This window comes from Triticum aestivum, chromosome 1A (assembly GCF_018294505.1).
Source record: "Triticum aestivum cultivar Chinese Spring chromosome 1A, IWGSC CS RefSeq v2.1, whole genome shotgun sequence".
NCBI lineage: Eukaryota > Viridiplantae > Streptophyta > Magnoliopsida > Poales > Poaceae > Triticum > Triticum aestivum.
Genome location: NC_057794.1, coordinates 109,039,050 through 109,059,556, shown reverse-complemented (window position 1 = coordinate 109,059,556; position 20,507 = coordinate 109,039,050). Strand labels below are relative to the sequence as shown.

General features: G+C 40.8%; 1 long non-coding RNA gene across 3 annotated transcripts; it reads right to left on the bottom strand.

The window, feature by feature from the left end:
• Positions 1 to 937: 937 nt before the first annotated feature.
• On the bottom strand, positions 938 to 6,597 carry LOC123039266 (uncharacterized). 3 transcript variants are annotated; one of them, XR_006417945.1, is made up of 9 exons: positions 3,744 to 6,597; positions 2,244 to 3,617; positions 2,103 to 2,160; positions 1,914 to 1,997; positions 1,674 to 1,693; positions 1,538 to 1,597; positions 1,391 to 1,451; positions 1,211 to 1,291; positions 987 to 1,083 (listed from the first exon to the last, which is right to left on the bottom strand). It is a non-coding gene; the product is annotated as an uncharacterized lncRNA (long non-coding RNA). The 3 variants fall into 3 exon arrangements; XR_006417943.1 differs by having other exon boundaries at positions 993 to 1,083; positions 1,178 to 1,291; XR_006417944.1 differs by having other exon boundaries at positions 938 to 1,291; positions 3,744 to 6,596.
• Positions 6,598 to 20,507: the final 13,910 nt, after the last annotated feature.

Here is a 20,507-nt window from a genome sequence, read left to right as displayed (position 1 = left end):
ATCCGAAAAAAAGAAAAACGACGAACGTTCACTAGAACGAACGAACGGACGAATGCTCACTATTTAAATAAACCGGAAAAACCAATCTATTAAAAAAACCGAATCTAAAAAAACCGGCGCGGATTTTGAGGCGGCGGCGGACCTCGACGGCGGGACGGCGGTGGCGGCGTCCGGCGGCGCGGCGGCGGGCGGCGCGGCGGCGGCATCGTCGGCGGCGGCGGCCTGGGGATGGGGCGGCTAGGGTTTGGCCCGGGTGGGCTGCCCCGGCTTATAAAGCCTGCCCGGGCCGGTGTCCAGGTCGGATACGGCCCGTAGGTCGGTGCGCGTTTTTTTATATTATGCGCGGAAGAAAAATAAAAAGAAATACTAAACGGACTCCAAAAATTCTGAAATAAATTTTCACGGGCTTCTAAAATCAAGCCGCACAAGGTGAACATTTATTTGGAACCTAAATGCAATTTTTAAAAACGCACATTTTTTCTAAATTCAAATAAAACATCGAAAAACTCCGAAATAAAATCTTATTTGATTTTATTATTTGATCCTCAATATTTCTTTATCTCGGTCAGGTAAACTCAGTGGGACCGATTCGCTCATCTCGGTGAGACCAAAATGTTACAAAAGGGAAACAAAGAGTTTACATTCCAATCTCAGTGAGACCGATCGCTCATCTCGGTAAGACCGAAACATTACGAAGGGAAACAAAGATATTACAATCCCATCTCGGTGAGACCGATTTGCCTAGAGTTTGTGGCAGTGGCTATGACATTTGAAACTCGGTGGCGCCGGATAGAAAGAATCGGTGGGGCCGAGTTTGACTTTTGGTTTAGGTCATATGTGGATGTGGGAAGGTAGTTGAGGGTTTTGGAGCATATCACTAAGCACTTTGAGCAAGCAAGCCATTAAGCAACACCTCATCCCTCCTTGATAGTATTGGCTTTTCCTATAGACTCAATGTGATCTTGGATCACTAAAATATAAAATGTAGAGTCTTGATCTTGAAGCTTGAGCCAAACTTTTTGTCCTTAGAATTTTAAGGGATCCACTTTCCTCATCCATGCCATGCCATTCATTGAGATTTTCCTGAAATATTAATCTTGGAATAATGTTAGCTCAATGAGCTATATGTTGTTAGGAATTACCAAAACCACCCAGGGATAGTTGCACTTTCAAGTACCTTCCAGGAATAACTTTTGCTATTCCCATATACCTGATGGAATTAATCAGTGCATGTTCCTCCTCAGTAGTCCAAGCATCGTTCCATACGTTTGGATTCAGATGATTATGCCACCTAAGATGTTTTGAATGAATTCAAAAATCAGCTTCATATTAACAACTAAGATGTTTTGAATGAATTCAAAAACCAGCTTCATATTAACAACTGCTTCACCTAGACCAAATGTTTTTCCCCCGATAGCAGCCATAACTTGATTGAAGAATAGAGCAACCGTCTGAAGAAAGAAGAACAAAATAGTTAGCACGGACTGCGAATAGAGAAAGAGGCGCCAAGAAATAATACGTTACTCAAGGCAATTACCTGTTCATTAGCGGTCAGAGGAAGTCCACCGAAGTAAACACGCCGAGCATGCCAAGTAACCTAAGAAAAGAGTGGTCAGGCATATGCATCACAGAACAAGAAAAATCTCAAGCACAAAACAAAAAATCAAGCATACCTGCTGTGTCATGGCAGTGGCTGCATAGCAAGTGGATCAATGCAAAGGGAAGAGAGAATTAGAAAGTAATAACAAAACATTGAATAAGAAAGAAGCAGAATAGATCACAGGTGGGTTCATTCTGCCATCACCAAATAAACTGCAAATCAGAGTGAATCTAGTCACGTTATGATGACAGAATGGACTATCCATGATTTGAGTACTAGCTACACAGAATCATAAAAGTAGCACAGTAGTCACCTGTCCTAGGGCGGATAAATTGAACATGTTCGGGAGCATGTTCAGAAACATCCCAGGATCAGCGGGGAAGTTCTGGTAGCTGACCTGCAATGCGTCAACAGAGAATTGTTACCAGTGTGTTTACCTTGCACATAGGGGTTAAATGCATTTCAACAAACCATATAAAAATAAAACAATCAAAACAAATACCTTGCAAGCATTTTGTTAGTCCATACTTGTTTACAAGGTCAATAATTTTGTCAACTTCCTGTAGAAAAATATCATAAATATAACTATAAAATGTGCAAAATCTTTTTTTTCTCGAGCAAAGTCAGGAGTGCAATGACAAACCTCTTGAGTCCAAGGACCTTTGATGAGTTCAATGTTAAAGAACCTTCGTAAACATTGCATCTCTGTCCTATCCGAAAATAATTCATCTATGTAGGTAGATACTGACACAATATGTGAGCTCATCACACTTGCATATGCAGAACAACGTCCAAAGAAGTATGGCATTACTATATTACTAGCTAAAACATTCATAAGGTATTACCAGACGTAAGATAAATATTGTGTGCACAATTGGAAGGAGTTAAATTCGAGAAGGATTACCATACAAACACAGACCAGGTTGATGAGTGATCCACAGGTTCAGTTCGAACACAAGAAGCACACCATCAGAACCATAACAAATCAAATTAGCCATCATGAAAACCTCCATCCACCCTGGATTCTACATATACATCATTCTAAGCACAAACATCATACTTGTGGCAGGAAAATATACAACAATGCATTGAAGAGTGTCCAAAGGGCAATGATACTACCAACTACAAAGGTATGTAGGTCATAAAATTACATGCCCATGACCTTATAGAAATTTCCATGCATATGTAGTTATGGAGCGCTTGCACAATGACACACAGTCACAGTCAACACACACACACAGTCACAATCAATACACAGCCAATCATAAAATGACACACAGTCACAGTCAACACACACACATACACACAGTCACAATCAATACATAGTCAGTGTCATAAAATTTCACACATACACAGTCAACACACACGCACACACACAATGGACACAAGAAACAGACAAAGAAACACACACAATCAGTCACACACACAAACAGTCAGTCACACACAGTCACAGAGACACAATGGAGTGCTTGCACACAAGAAACATACATAGATAGGATGAAACTAATCAAAGACATGAGAAAAAGTAAACTCTTTGTTCAAGCTTCCTGTTCAAAACCTTCAACTCTGCATTATTTTAGTTCTTCAATTCCAAACCTCTCTCTGCACTACCCAACTACAAGCCAGGAGGCCACTACTGTTATATAAACAAAGACAAGTGTAAGAGAGCCAAAGAACAAATTAGGAGGTACCTTTTCTTTATCACCAAATTTCAGAGTCTACACGTACCAAAATTGTATTTCGTGTCACAAGATGAACCTAAAGAACTCACTAGGAAAATACTCAAATTAACAGATCAAGTGAATCATAGAATAGAAGTCCAACAAATCCAAAGCAATTCAAGTATATATGTAGGTAATTGGAGCTCATGTACATGCAAACCTTTCCCTCCCATAAGGTGATATAAATTTGCAAGCTGAAGATCAAAATTCGATTACCTTAGTTGGTAAAACAGAAAGCGATAGGAACCCTGAGTAGTCCTTGGCATACTATCGGCATACTATCAGAATTATCGGTCCTAGAAAGAGCAACATACTATCAGCATGAATACATAATCTTGTGAAGTGAGCAAGGAATACATGGCTAAATAAGCGTTTGGGACTACAGACATTAGCATCACAAAATGTAGAAAACATAAATATACCTGCGTTGTAACCCATCCGTGTCCTTAGCAACACAAGGAAGAGCAAATGTGACATTTGTCTATATCCTACCTGAAATACTTAGAAAAGCATTATTCCAGTGAATGGACAGCAGTAATACAGAAAAAGAATATGATATCCACATAAGAGATAACTAAACACAGATATCACAAAAAATGTATTGTCAAACACCACGGTATACATGATTATTATGATAAGAAGAAAAAGGAACAAAAACAGGGAAAGGATGCTGTGATGAGTGAGCGAGATATATAAGATAGGCATGAGATGCATTGGATGCCAAATCAGCCACACAAAGGAGTGGAAGCCAAGCAAGTGAGTGTTACAAGAGTCAAACTTTTCTGCTTAGCCTATCATCATCTATCAGCAGGAGAGAAGCCTGACCAGCGCACATCTCTGGATCCCTGCCTGCTCGAAACGACCTAAATGGTTTACATCCCTGATCACATCCCCATATATGGGGAGACGACATTGGAACACAAGCAAAGCATGAATAAGAAACATATTGGACATACCATATAAGAAGTAACACAATCAGAATCACCCCATCCAAGCAGTCAAACATAGTCACACGCAGATAATGGAGCACTTGCACACATGAAACAGACAAAGAAACACACATAGATAGGCGCACATCACACACACAGTCAGACACACAGTCAGACACACACAATGGATCGCTTGCACACAAGAAACACACAAAGAGACATACATAGATAAGGGTACAAACAGAAAGCTAATACATGCAAGACCGAAGTAAAATCGGAAAGCTATAAAGAAGTTCCAGAAACTGAATGAGTAAACTGATTTCTGTAGAGGGGTGAGGGTAATTCAGATCTTCATTCCTGAAAACAGGAAGCTAGTTAGATCATCATCATTACCCACAAGTTTGTAGGCACAGAGACGAATGCTTATTCTTGTCACAAAGTCTAGGCAAAGCAAGAAAAGCATTATTTCAGTGATTGGACAGCAGTAATTGATATCATATCTCATGCATAATTGAGTCAGTGAAACTCAAAAGGGAACAAAGAACAGTAGAAATGTATTGTCAAACACCACGGTAAATGATTATGATAAGAAAAATTGATAGCGTGAATGTTCATACACACACAAAAGAAATACCACTTATGAACAAAAACTACTTGTGTTGAACATAAATGAAATTAAAAAACTAGCAGATTTACACTATATTAGGCAACAACCAGGTTATAAACAAACATAGCATAAAATCTATATGCAATCCAAATCCTAATCAGGCCCAGGCTTCGCAAGTGCATGGCTTACATAGCAACAAATACAGAAGTCGGCATTCCAACCAGCGAGTACAAAAGTTGTTCCAAGTTGATGCCATATATTAAAATTTAACAGGACAAATAGAAGGGACATGACAAAGTGAGCAGCATTGATAAGAAACGTGTGATAAACGTGCTTTCACAGATAAATAAACTCTGGAGTTATGCTCACAGCAGAATTATATGCCCAGGTGTGCGATGACAAAATTCTAGAGTTATGCTATGCAATCTAGAACAAAGTCTAAGGCACCTCATCTAGTACTCCTATATGCAACACAAGGAAGAAAAGTAGGAAACCTTGTCAAACAGTAGCAGCAGCAGGTGTTCAATTAGTCAATCAGCAAGCCACATGATTTGCACTCTTTTAAAAATTTCTACTCCTCCTGCTCGAAATGGCACCCACGGCCTACATGGTTAATGGTTTGCACCCCTGAACACACATCACCATATATGGGAACATAAGCAAAGCATGATACTCTAGGAAGTAAACAACCAATTGAAAAGAACAGAAGCAGTAACACCCATCAGAACAAAATCACCCCTGCATCTATCCTGACGAAAGTGAAACAAGCTAGCTGGTACAATCATAATCGACATAGGAACCAGAGTATCTAGGCTAACACGAACAAGCTAGCCATTTGAGATCAGACAACAACCGAACGACAACGCAACAGCCTAGGAACCGATCTGAACTACCACGACAAACTGACAATCGCTCTCTGTCTCTCCATCTCCGGCCCATAACCCAATTTTAAAACCAAGACCCGACCTTTCCTATAACGCTCGCGCTGACACGAACACGAAGACACGCAGGATCCAAAGCGTCTCTCGGACAACAGGAGCGCACGCAGAAATTTCTGAATCGCAAACCAGACGGGAGACCCTCGACGAGACGGACCAAGAACACGCGAGCGTGTCGGGGCGACGGCGAGGACGAGCAAAACGAAAACGGGTGACGGCGAGGACAAGAAGAATTCAAATCAGAAGCGAGCGACTCTAAACTGACGATGGCGGGGACGCGCAAAATCAACTCGGGAGCGGTTCTAAACTGACGCGAACTGAGAAGGAGCAAACTCAAATTGGGCGCGGTCCGAATGGACGACGGCAAGAACGAGCAAGATCAAATCAGGCGGGGTTCTCTAGCTATCTAAATCGGCGACGGCGAGAAAAATCAAATCCGGGCGCGACTCTAAACGGGCAAATCGACCCGGGACGAGCAAAATCGAATCCGGACGCGATTCTAGACGGGCAAATCGACCGAGGAGGACGAGCAAGATGAAACCCGGCTTGAGGAGGGAAGACGCGCGGCCCGGGCGAAGGGTGGAGGAGCAGCGGACCGGCCGGAGTGCAACGGAGAGGTCGGAGGAGAGAGGCATCGCCCGGACGAAGAGGAGGAGGAGGAGCGGACCGGGCAGAGCGCGGCGAGGAGGCGAGAGGCGCGGCATGGCACGGAGGAAGAGAGGAGGAGGAGGAGGAGCGGGCCGGCCAAAGGGCGTAGCTTTATAGCCGGGGCAGAGCCGGAGCCTCGTCCTTGGCCGAGGTGCACGTGGCGTGGCGGCGGAAATAAAAGGAAAGTGGAGGTGGTGATGGATGGAAGGATTCGGAGCGGGTAGGGGTCGGCTGCTGTGCGATGCTTCTGTCTCGAATTGGGGGCGGACTGGGGAATTTCTTACCGTTGCCATGCCCATTCACGCCATGTCTTGGAAATGTTTTTTGGTATTCTCGAAAAGAAAATGTTTCTTAAGTACTGTACAGATCATGGCATGCCATACCATATTAGGCCATCTCAAACGCTGACCATGAAATGGATATGTATCTTTTTTTTTGACGAGAAAAGGGATATGTATCTGACGTTGACATTGACATGGAGTCGGTCGTCCAACCATGCCCGCGTACATTTCAACCGTATTTAAATAAGCTGGACGAAATACATGCAAATTAAACAATTTTTATTTGAATCGGACGACTTTTTTACGTTTCTGGCATATTTCATGAAATAGAAACGACCGGACCTAAACTTAGTGCAAATCTAAGGTGGGGCACATCCTCATGAGTCCTTATTCTTCCCTTATGTGCCCATGTTGGACGGCCAGCTGAGCCACACGGAGTGAAAGTGCGGCCGCTGATGAGCAAGAGTAGAACATGGGACATGGATTGGCTCACGAGAGTCGAGGCCTCGCCGCCTCACATGCCCTACCGCTCCTCGTCGGAGTCTACAGCCTGTCCGTCACCGGTTCACGTGAGATCGATGATGGACATGGACGGACATGCCTCGGCATGGAATCGGTACCCTCGAAACTTTATTGGCGGAGCGAAGGGTGCGCAGCTGCCGACAGTCTCGTCTGTGATCGCTTGCGCCGCCTCCGCGTCCGACTGTGTCGCGACCGCGTTGCAGATGGCATGAGTGTGTGCGACCTTGTACAACACCCTTTTGTTCGGTGACGAAGTTGGGGCTCTCCGCGGTCTTGGCCGCATCGGCCTCATCACTCACGAGCTGGCCATAGATTTGGCCTTCTGTCAGCCAATGCTACTTGAGGAGGGAGAAGTTGTACCCTCTTCCTCCTGTGCTTGCTAGAACCCTGACATTGACTATGGCGCCGGCTGCTGCTCCGCCATGGCATCCTTGAAGTGCGCTTGCACATGCTCCATGGTCAAGTCGGCATCGAACAAGGCAGGCAGGGGCGCTGACTCATCGCCGAAGGCTGTCTCCATCGTCAGAGACCTCCAATGAGTAGGCCAGTAGGCCGACCTCTATCTGCCTCACACGGCAACCCTGCCAGCCATTCACAAGGGTGGCCAACTCGTGCTTATGCTCTATCGAGAGGCTCTCCAATAATGCACTAGAGCTCGCGGTCATGGTGGAGGTGGTCCACGGAGGAGGATGTGAAGCAGACATGGTGTGGTGTGGTTTGTGCCAAGTGTGACCTGGTGTAAATGGCAGACACCGGCCAGGCCAAGCGGTGGGGTGTGTCAATGTGGGCGCCGGAGTTGGTTTCGCGACCGGTGTGCCCGTATAATGACGGTAGACGAACAGACGGTAACCTGCTTCAAGTGGTAGATATCCATCATGTCTCATCCAGTAAATGTCTCTAAAACATTAAACAAGCACGAACATCGGATGCGGCGCAAGCGGTGCTCTCAACCAACGCTTGGCTTCAGTGTCAGCACAAATGAGAGGCCGCATTCGCTCTAGGCCGGCATGAATGCAGCGCTCGTGCTCTGGAACGGCTTGAGCAATGGCAACCGCTTCACGCGGGAGATATTTTCGGGTCGGTCCAGGGTCTCCTTTGCGTACGTGGCAGCAATCCCGCAAAGCCCCTGGTTTTGCCTCTAGTTATATATCATAACAGTAGCTCAACTCATAAAACTTCTCATGATCAAGTAACAAGCTATTCACATGTTAAAGTATAGATCATAAACTTTCTTGAAAACTAACAAACCATGCTCTTAGTCATCAAACAATTGCAATTCATCTTATTTTTGGGAAGGGTCTATGTAAGAGCTTTGGTTTAGCAAACTCCACATACTTAACTATCATTTAATCTTTCACAATTGCTAACACTCACGTGATATTTATGGGTTCAAAGTTTTAATCGGACACAGAGAAAGATAGGGGCTTATAGTTTCGCCTCCCAACCTTTTACCTCAAGGATAATGTCAACAATAATAATTTATGAAAACCTACATCCAAGTGGATATATATATCCGGATCGCTCCAACACAAAGTGCTTGCCAAAGGAAAAAGTGTAAAAAGGAAAGGTGATGATCACCATGACTCTTGTATGAGGGTAGAAGATAAAAGTAAAAGATAGGCCCTTCGCAGAGGGAAGCAGAGGTTGTCATGCGCTTTTATGGTTGAATGCACAAAATCTTAATGCAAAAGAACGTCACTTTATATTTCCACTTGTGATATGGACCTTTACTATGCAGTCTGTCGCTTTTATTTCTTCCACATCACAAGATCGTATAAAGCTTATTTTCTCCACACTAATAGACCATACATATTTAGAGAGCAATTTTTGTTGCATGCACCGATGACAACTTACTTGAAGGATCTTACTCAATCCATAGGTAGGTATGGTGGATTCTCATGGCGAAACTGGTTTAAGGGATGTTTGGAAGCACAAGTAGTATTTATACTTGGTGCAAAGATTTTGGCTAGCATGAGAGGGCAAGGCAAGCTCAACATGTTGGATAATCCAAGACAATATAACGTTTTGGATATAGGAAAACATAACCCATTAAGTTTTTTTCCTTGTCCAATATCAACCTTTTAGCATGTCATATTTTAATGAGTGCTCACAATTACAAAAGATGTCCAAGATAGTATATTTATATGCGAAGTCTCTCTTCCTTCAATATTCTTTCATCAATTGTTCAAGTGACCAATTCTGCGTTTGCTAATTTTCAATAAGTTTACTACCTATACTTATTATGTGTGAAGTCATTACTCCCCATGTTATAAGCATATGAAATGTATATACATTCATATTTATTACATTCAATTCATTCCACCATTACTCATAGGATATACGTGAAGCACGTGAGTAAATGACAAACTAGTCTAAAAAGATATAAGTGGGGAACACTGAGTAGTCAAATAATTAACTAGCCATGGGAGGATTCTTTTTCATTCAAGATTTCAGATCCAATGATTTTATTCAAACAGCAAATAAAATTGAAAATACGCTCCAAGTAAAACACATATCATGTGATGAATAAAATATAGCTCCGAGTAAGGTATACCGATAGTTTTGAAGACGAAAGAGGGGATGCCTTCCGGGGCATCCCCAAGCTTAGGTGCTTGAGTCTTCCTTGAATATTACCTTGGGGTGCCTTGGGCATCCCCAAGTTTAGGGTCTTTCCACTTCTTATTCTCCTCATATCGATATCTCACCCAAAGCTTGAAAACTTCAATCACACAAAACTTAACGGAACTTCGTGAGATAGGTTAGTATGATAAAGAGTAAACCATTCACTTTTGTACTGTCAAAAACAAGGTTCATAATTGTTATCACACAATGCCTACTGTACCATATCATTTCCACAATTTATATAGAGAAATATAAGCCATAGAAACTAGAAAACAAGCAAACTATGCAATGAAAACAAAATCTGTCAGAAACAGAACAGAATGTAATGATCTAAACAACAACCATACTTTTGCTACTCCAAAAATTATGAAATAAATTTGTGGAAGTGAGGAATTTGTATATTAATCTTCTGAAAAAAGAATCAACTTAATCGCACTCTTCTGTAAAAAAATGACAGCTAATCTCGTGAGCGCAAAGTTTATGTTTTTTTACAGCAAGATCACATTAACTTTCACCCAAGTCTTCCCAAAGGTCTTACTTGGCACTTTATTGAAACAAAAGCTATAATACATGATTACTAAAGTATCTTACTCATGAGACCACACGAAAACAGTAAGGGTAAATATTGGGTTGTCTCCCAACAAGCGCTTTTCTTTAATGCCTTTTAGCTAGGCATGATGATTTCAATGATGCTCACATAAAAGATAAGAATTGATACATAAAGAGAACATCATGAAGAATATGACTAGCACATTTAAATCTAACCCACTTCCTATGCCTAGGGATTTTGTGAGCACACAATTTATGGGAACAAGAATCAACTAGCATAGGAAGGAAAAATGAGTATAACTTCAAAACTTTAAGCATATAGAGAGGAAACTTAATATTATTGCAACTCCTACAAACATGTATTCCTCCTTCATAATAATTTTCAGTAGCATCATGAATGAGTTCAACAATATAACCATCACATAAAGCATTCTTTTCATGATCTACGAGCATAGAAATTTTACTACTCTCCACATAAGAAAAATTCTCCTCCTTCGAAATAGTGGAGCAAACTTCTTCTAAATCCACTTTAGATGATAGTATTATTCATACTCCAAAAGATATAAGTGAAGTTCATGGAGCATTCTACAATTAATATATACTAATCAATATCCAAGCTCAAAATATATAAGTGAAGCACACGAAGCATTCTATAAAACCATACTCAAAAGATTTAAGTGAAGCACAAAGAGCAATTCTATAAGATCATACTTAAAAGATATAAGTGAAGCACATGAAGCATTCTATAAATGAATGAAGGGATATCTCATAGTAGAATGGTTCTTAAAGGAAAAGCAAAAAACACAAAGGACATAAATCATGTGAACAAAACAAAAATCGAGGTATACCGATAATTGTTGAAGAAGAAAGATGGGATGCCAACCGGGGCATCCCCAAGCTTAGATGCTTGAGTATCCCTGAAATATTTACTTGGGGTGCCTTGGGCATCCCCAAGCTTGAGCTATTGCCTCTCTTTATTCTTCTCATATTGATAGCTCCTCGATCTTCGAACACTTCATCCACACAAAACTTTAACAAAAACTTTGTGAGATCCGTTAGTGTAATAAAGCAAATCACTACCTTTAGGTACTGTTGCAAACGTATTCCAATTTCATATTAGAACTATATCTACTGTATTCCAACTTCACCATGGTTCATACCCCCGATACTACCCATAGATTCATCAAAATAAGCGAACAACTCATAGAAAACAAAATCTGTCAAAAACAAGACAGTCTGTAGTAATCTGGAAGTTTAGTATGCTTATGTAACTCCAAAAAATTCTAAAAATATATGAAAATTTTAAAAAATTGTACATAAGTAATGTGCAAAAAGTTTCAGACCCATTTGAATTTTCAGTAAAAAAATTAAAATCACGTGCTACAGCCAAAGTTTCTGTTTTTGTACTCAACATAGTAAACAAGCAATCTAATCATCCTAAAACCAAGGCTTGGCACATTATTTTAATAATACAATGGTTATATACAAGGGGATAATTATTTTCAGAGAATCTTCCATGAATTTTTTTACATTGTTTCCATGAGCATGAAAACAAGTGTTCAAGGTCGACCCTCACTTCTCCAATGCATAACCTTCCAATCACTTCTCTTATTGAAAACTTTTTAGGTATGAGAGGCAAATGTTTTTTTGTATTTTCATTCTTTTAAAAAAATTGTATGTTTCACCCACAACTAAACATAAACAAAAAAGGAAAAACAAAATCTACTTAGTGAAGAAAGCAAACAAGCATACACAAGAATATCAACCCCACGCTATTGCTCCCCGGCAACGGCGCCAGAAAAGAGCTTGATAATCCCCAAGTGCAGGGAATCATCATAGCAATTCCCAAAGGTGGACGTGATAAGTATGGAGTGTCGAACCCACAAGGAGCTAAAGGTAATATCAATATTCTCTCAAGTACTATCTACCACTGATACGACTCTACGTACACTGAACGTTTGCTTCCAACTAGAAACGAGAAATAAAACTACGTTGTGGGTATGAAGAGGATAACTTTGCATGGTATCGGAGAGCTAAAATATAAAAGTAGGTGATATTATCTGATGTATACTAAACAACCTTCTTCTTGTAGACGTTGTGGGGCCTCCAAGTGTAGAGGTTTGTAGGACAGTAGCAAATTTCCCTCAAGTGGATGACCTAAGGTTTATCAATCCGTGGGAGGAGTAGGATGAAGATGGTCTCTCTCAAGCAACCCTGCAACCAAATAACAAAGAATCTCTTGTGTCCCCAACACACCCAATACAATGGTAAATTGTATAGGTGCACTAGTTCGGCGAAGAGATGGTGATACAAGTGCAATATGGATGGTAGATATAGGTTTTTGTAATCTGAAAATATAAAAACAGCAAGGTAACTAATGATAAAAGTGAGCACAAACGGTATTGCAATGCGTTGAAACAAGGCCTAGGGTTCATACTTTCACTAGTGCAAACTCTCTCAACAATAATAACATAATTGGATCATATAAGTATCCCTCAACATGCAACAAAGAGTCACTCCAAAGTCACTAATAGCGGAGAACAAACGAAGAGATTATTGTAGGGTACGAAACCACCTCAAAGTTATCCTTCCTGATCGATCTATTCAAGAGTCCATAGTAAAATAACACGAAGCTATTCTTTCCATTCAATCTATCATAGAGTTCGTACTAGAATAAGACCTTAAGACACAAATCAACCAAAACCCTAAAGTCACCTAGATACTCCAATGTCACCTCAAGTATCCGTGGGTATGATTATACTATATGCATCACACAATCTCAGATTTATCTATTCAACCAACACAAAGAACTTCAAAGAGTGCCCCAAAGTTTCTACCGGAGAGTCAAGACGGAAACGTGTGCCAACCCCTATGCATAAGTTCACGAGGTCACGGAACTCGCAAGTTGATCACTAAAACATACATCAAGTGGATCACGTGCTATCCCATTGTCACCATAGATAAGCACATGCAAGACATACATCAAGTGTTCTCAAATCCTTAAAGACTCAATCCGATAAGATAACTTCAAAGGGAAAACTCAATTCATCACAAGAGAGTAGAGGGGGAGAAACATCATAAGATCCAACTATAATAGCAAAGCTCGCGATACATCAAGATCGTGCCAACTCAAGAACACGAGAGAGAGAGAGAGATCAAACACATAGCTACTGGTACATACCCTTAGCCCCAAGGGTGAACTACTCCCTCCTCGTCATGGAGAGCGCCGGGATGATGAAGATGGCCACCGGAGAGGGATTCCCCCCTCCGGCAGGGTGCCGGAACGGGTATAGATTGGTTTTCGGTGGCTACGGAGGCTTCTGGCGGCGAAACTCCCGATCTTCATATCTGAAAACAATCATCAAGTATCAAACTTCTCATAGTATTCAATGCACTTTATATGAAAGTTTTTATTATATCCCTCTTGGATGCCTATCATATTAGGACTAAATTCATAACCAAAGCAAACTACCATGCTGTTCTAAAAGACTCTCAAAATAATGTAAGTGAAGCATGAGAGTTCAACAATTTCTTCAAAAAACCACCACCGTGCTCTAAAACGATATAAGTGAAGCACTAGAGCAAATGACAAACTACTCCGAAAGATATAAGTGAAGATCAATGAGTAATCGAATAATTATGCAACTATGTGAAGACTCTCTAACATTTAATAATTTCAGATTTTGGTATTTTATTCAAATAGAAATCAAAACAAAACAAAATAAAATGTCGCTCCAAGCAAAACACATATCATGTGGCGAATAAAAATATAGCTCCAAGTAAATTTACCGATGAACGAAGACGAAAGAGGGGATGCCATCCGGGGCATCCCCAAGCTTAGGCTCTTGGTTGTCCTTGAATATTACCTTGGGATGCCTTGGGCATCCCCAAGCTTAGGACCTTGCCACTCCTTATTCCACAGTCCATCGAATCTTCACCCAAAACTTGAAAACTTCACAACACAAAACTTAACAGAAAACTCGTAAGCTCCGTTAGTATAAGAAAATAAATCACCACTTAGGTACTGTTGTGAACTCATTATAAATTCATATTGGTGTAATATCTACTGTATTCCAACTTCTCTATGGTTCATACCCTCTGATACTACTCATAGATTCATCAAAAAAAGCAAACAGCACATGGAAAACAGAATCTGTCAAAAACAGAACAGTCTGTAGTAGTATGTATCAAACGTATACTTATGGAACTCATAAAATTCTCAAATAAATTGGTGGACCTGAGTAATTTGTCTATTAATCATCTGAAAAAGAATTAACTAAATAGCACTCTCCATAAAACATGGCAGCAAATCTCGTGAGCGCTAAAGTTTCTGTTTTTTACAGCAAGATCGCAAAGACTTTCCCCAAGTCTTCCCAAAGGTTCTACTAGGCACAAACACTAATTAAAAGCATAAAACCACATCTAAACAGAGGCTATATGAATTATTTATTACTAAACAGGAGAAAAAATCAAGGAACAAAAATAAAATTGGGTTGCCTCCCAACAAGCACTATCGTTTAACGCCCCTTGCTAGGCATGATGATTTCAATGATGCTCACATAAAAGATAAGAATTGAAATATAAAGAGAGCATCATGAAGAATATTACTAGCACATTTAAGTCGAACCCACTTCCTATGCATAGGGATTTTGTGAGCAAACAACTTATGGGAACAATAATCAACTAGCATAGGAAGGCAAAACAAGCATAACTTCAAAACTTTAAGCACATAGAGAGGAAACTTGATATTATTGCAATTCCTACAAGCATATGTTCCTCCCTCATAATAATTTTCAGTAGCATCATGAATGAATTCAACAATATAACCATCACATAGAGCATTCTTTTCATGATCTACAAGCATAGAAATTTTATTACTCTCCACATAAGCAAAATTCTTCTCGTTCGGAATAGTGGGAGTATCATAAGGAACTCGAATACTATAAACTGTTTCCACATTAAAGGAGTGATGTTCAGAAAAAGGATAATCATAATCATGACAAGTTTTATAAATATAATCATCACTACTTTTTATAGCATAAGTATCATCACAATAGTCATCATAAGTAGCAACTTTGTTCTCATCATAATCGATTGAAACCTCTTCCAAGATAGTGGAATCGTTACTAAATAAAGTCATGACCTCTCCAATTCCACTTTCATAATTATCACAATAAGATTCAACACCCTCCAAAATAGTGGGATCATTACTTCCTAAAGTTGACACTCTTCCAAACCCACTTTCATCAATATAATCATCATAAGTAGGGGGCATGCTATCATCATAACAAATTTGCATATCAAAACTTGGGAGACTACAAATATCATCTTCATTAAGCATAGCATCCCCAAGCTTGGGACAAACATTAATTGCAGCAAATATATTTTCAAACTTGTCATTCTCATCAAACATAGCATCCCCAAGCTTGAGCCTTTTCATATCATAAGCATAATCACTCTCATCATTAATAATATGGATAGCACCAATAGTATAACAATTATCATCATCACAATGAGTAATAGGGGCAACATCATTTGGGAGGGATACCTTTTCACCTTTACTTCTCCGTCTTTTCTTTTTCTTCTTCAAATTATGTGCGGGTTGTTGGGGAACGTAGTAATTTCAAAAAAATCCCTATGCACACGCAAGATCATGGTGATGCATATCAACGAGAGGGGAGAGTGTGATCTACGTACCCTTTTAGACCGATAGCGGAAGCGTTAGCACAACGCGGTTGATTTAGTCGTACGTCTTCACGGCCCGACCGATCAAGCACTGAAACTACGACACCTCCGAGTTTTAGCACACGTTCAGCTCGATGACGATCCCCGGACTCCGATCCAGCAAAGTGTCGGGGAAGAGTTCCGTCAGCACGACGGCGTGGTGACGATCTTGATGTACTACCATCGCAGGGCTTCGCCTAAGCACCGCTACAATATTATCGAGGATTATAGTGGAAGGGGGCACCGCACACGGCTAAGAATATGATCATGTGGATCAACTTGTGTCTAGGGGTGCCCCCTGCCCCCGTATATAAAAGAGCAAGGGGAGGAGGCCGGCCGGCCCCTATTGGCGCGCCAGGAGGAGTCCTCCTCCTAGTAGGAGTACGACTCCTACTAGGAGGGGGAAGGAAGTGGGGAGGGAGAAGGAAAGGGGGGCGCCGCCCCCCCTCTCCTAGTCCAATTCGGACCAGGGGGGAGGAGGCGCGCGGCCCACCCTGGCTGCCCCTCTCTCTCTCCACTAAGGCCCATATGGCCCACTACTTCTCCCGGTAGGGTTCCGGTAACCCTCCGGCTCTCCGGTTTTCTCCGAAATCACCCGGAACACTTCCGGTGTCCGAATATAGCCGTCCAATATATCAATCTTTATGTCTCGACCATTTCGAGACTCCTCGTTATGTCCGTGATCACATCCGGGACTCCGAACTAATTTCGGTACATCAAAACTCATAAACTCATAATATAACTGTCATCGAAACCTTAAGCGTGCGGACCCTACGGGTTCGAGAACAATGTAGACATGACCTAGACACGTCTCCGGTCAATAACCAATAGCGGAACCTGGATGCTCATATTGGCTCCTACATATTCTACGAAGATCTTTATCGGTCAGACCACATAACAACATACGTTGTTCCCTTTGTCATCGGTATTTTACTTGCCCGAGATTCGATCGTCGGTATCTCAATACCTAGTTCAATCTCGTTACTGGCAAGTCTCTTTACTCGTTTCGTAATACATCATCTCGCAACTAACTCATTAGTTGCAATGCTTGCAAGGCTTATGTGATGTGCATTACCGAGAGGGCCCAGAGATACCTCTCCGACAATCGGAGTGACAAATCCTAATCTCGAAATACGCCAACCCAACATGTACCTTTGGAGACACCTGTAGAGCTCCTTTATAATCACCCAGTTACGTTGTGACGTTTGGTAGCACACAAAGTGTTCCTCCGGCAAACGGGAGTTGCATAATCTCATAGTCATAGGAACATGTATAAGTCATGAAGAAAGCAATAGCAACATACTAAACGATCGGGTGCTAAGCTAATGGAATGGGTCATGTCAATCACATCATTCTCCTAATAATGTGATCCTGTTAATCAAATGACAACACATGTCTATGGTTAGGAAACATAACCATCTTTGATTAATGAGCTAGTTAAGTAGAGGCATACTAGTGACGTTTGGTTTGTCTATGTATTCACACAAGTATTATGTTTCCGGATAACAATTTTAGCATAAATAATAAACGTTTATCATGATATAAGGAAATAAAATAATAACATTATTATTGCCTCTAGGGCATATTTCCTTCAGTCTCCCACTTGCACTAGAGTCAATAATCTAGATTACACAGTAATGATTCTAACACCCATGGAGCTTTGGTGCTGATCATGTTTTGCTCGTGGAAGAGGCTTAGTCAACGGGTCTGCTACATTCAGATCCGTATGTATCTTGCAAATTTCTATGTCTCCCACCTAGACTAGATCCCGGATGGAATTGAAGTGTCTCTTGATGTGCTTGGTTCTCTTGTGAAATCTGGATTCCTTTGCCAAGGCAATTGCACCAGTATTGTCACAAAAGATTTTCATTGGACCCGATGCACTAGGTATGACACCTAGATCAGATATGAACTCCTTCATCCAGACTCCTTCGTTTGCTGCTTCCGAAGCAGCTATGTACTCCACTTCACATGTAGATCCCGCCACAACGCTTTGTTTAGAACTACACCAACTGACAGCTCCACCGTTTAATGTAAACACGTATCCGGTTTGCGATTTAGAATCATCCGGATCAGTGTCAAAGCTTGCATCAACGTAACCATTTACGATGAGCTCTTTGTCACCTCCATATATGAGAAACATATCCTTAGTCCTTTTCAGGTATTTCAGGATGTTCTTGACCGCTGTCCAGTGATCCACTCCTGGATTACTTTGGTACCTGCCTGCTAGACTTATATCAATCTTTATGTCTCGACCATTTCGAGACTCCTCGTTATGTACGTGATCACATCCGGGACTCCGAACTAACTTCGGTACATCAAAACTCATAAACTCATAATATAACTGTCATCGAAACCTTAAGCGTGCGGACCCTACAGGTTCGAGAACAATGTAGACATGACCTAGACATGTCTCCGGTCATTAACCAATAGCGGAACCTGGATGCTCATATTGGCTCCTACATATTCTACGAAGATCTTTATCGGTCAGACCGCATAACAACATACGTTGTTTCCTTTGTCATTGGTATTTTACTTGCCCGAGATTCGATCGTCGGTATCTCAATACCTAGTTCAATCTCGTTACCGGCAAGTCTCTTTACTCGTTTCGTAATACATCATCTCGCAACTAACTCATTAGTTGCAATGCTTGCAAGGCTTATGTGATGTGCATTACCGAGAGGGCCCAGAGATACCTCTCCGACAATCGGAGTGACAAATCCTAATCTTGAAATACGCCAACCCAACATGTACCTTTGGAGACACCTGTAGAGCTCCTTTATAATCACCCAGTTACGTTGTGACGTTTGGTAGCACACAAAGTGTTCCTCCGGCAAACGGGAGTTGCATAATCTCATAGTCATAGGAACATGTATAAGTCATGAAGAAAGCAATAGCAACATACTAAACGATCGGGTGCTAAGCTAATGGAATGGGTCATGTCAATCACATCATTCTCCTAATAATGTGATCCCGTTAATCAAATGACAACACATGTCTATGGTTAGGAAACATAACCATCTTTGATTAATGAGCTAGTCAAGTAGAGGCATACTAGTGACGTTTGGTTTGTCTATGTATTCACACAAGTATTATGTTTCCGGATAATACAATTCTAGCATAAATAATAAACATTTATCATGATATAAGGAAATAAAATAATAACATTATTATTGCCTCTAGGGCATATTTCCTTCACGGGTTTAATCCTCTTTTGGGAGCTCCTTATTGATGAGATTGGTTGAATAGAAGGCTCCTCGCCGTTACCTGATTCATCATAAGAAATAATAGGAGGATATTGGGAAGTCTCTTCCCTTTCATTAGTATTATCTCCATCCTCTATTTGTTTTCTTTTCTTTATGTAATTGGCAATATAAGGATTTTCAATGCAATTCACCGCACAATACATAAAAATTTCTTCTAGATCAATATTGAGGAATTTCTCAAGGTTATATTCTGGAATATGCTTAGTTATAAGTTTCATTTCTTCATAACCAAAAAGCAAACTAAGTTCTTTATGATGTGCAATGGAAATCAAATCATCACAATTTTTGGACACGATACACTCATGAATAAATTTGCATTTTAGATTTAAATGACCATGTTCATTCCAAAGTTCACAAGTATGGTGAAGAAATTTTAAATTTTCAGCACAAACATCTAGCCTTTCTTGCAACCTTTTAGTTTCCAAATACTTATGCCTCTTGCAAAATCTATCTTCCCTATTTGGTTTGTACTTGCAAACTCTATGCATTCCACAAAAATTGACATGCTTATACGAGACATTTTCATTATGACTAGTGCAATCATCATTAGTACTATGGATATTCAACAAGTTCATACTAACAACATTGCAATCATGCTCATCATTCAAAGATTTAGTGCCAAACATTTTATAGACTTCTTATTCTAGCATTTGAGCACAATTTTCCTTTCGATCATTCTCACGAAAGATATTAAAAAGATGAAGCGTATGAGGCAAACTCAATTCCATTTTTTGTAGTTTTCTTTTATAAACTAAACTAGTGCTAAAACAAGAAATAAAAAGATTCGATTGCAAGATCTAAAGATATACCTTCAAGCGCTAACCTCCCGACAATGGCGCCAGAAAAGAGCTTGATGTATACTACACAACCTTCTTCTTGTAGACGTTGTTGGGCCTCCAAGTGCAGAGGTTTGTATGATAGTAGCAAATTTCCCTCAAGTGGATGACCTAAGGTTTATCAATCCGTGGGAGGCGTAGGATGAAGATGGTCTCTCTCAAACAACCCTGCAACCAAATAACAAAGAGTCTCTTGTGTCCCCAACACACCCAATACAATGGTAAATTGTATAGGTGCACTAGTTCGGCGAAGAGATGGTGATA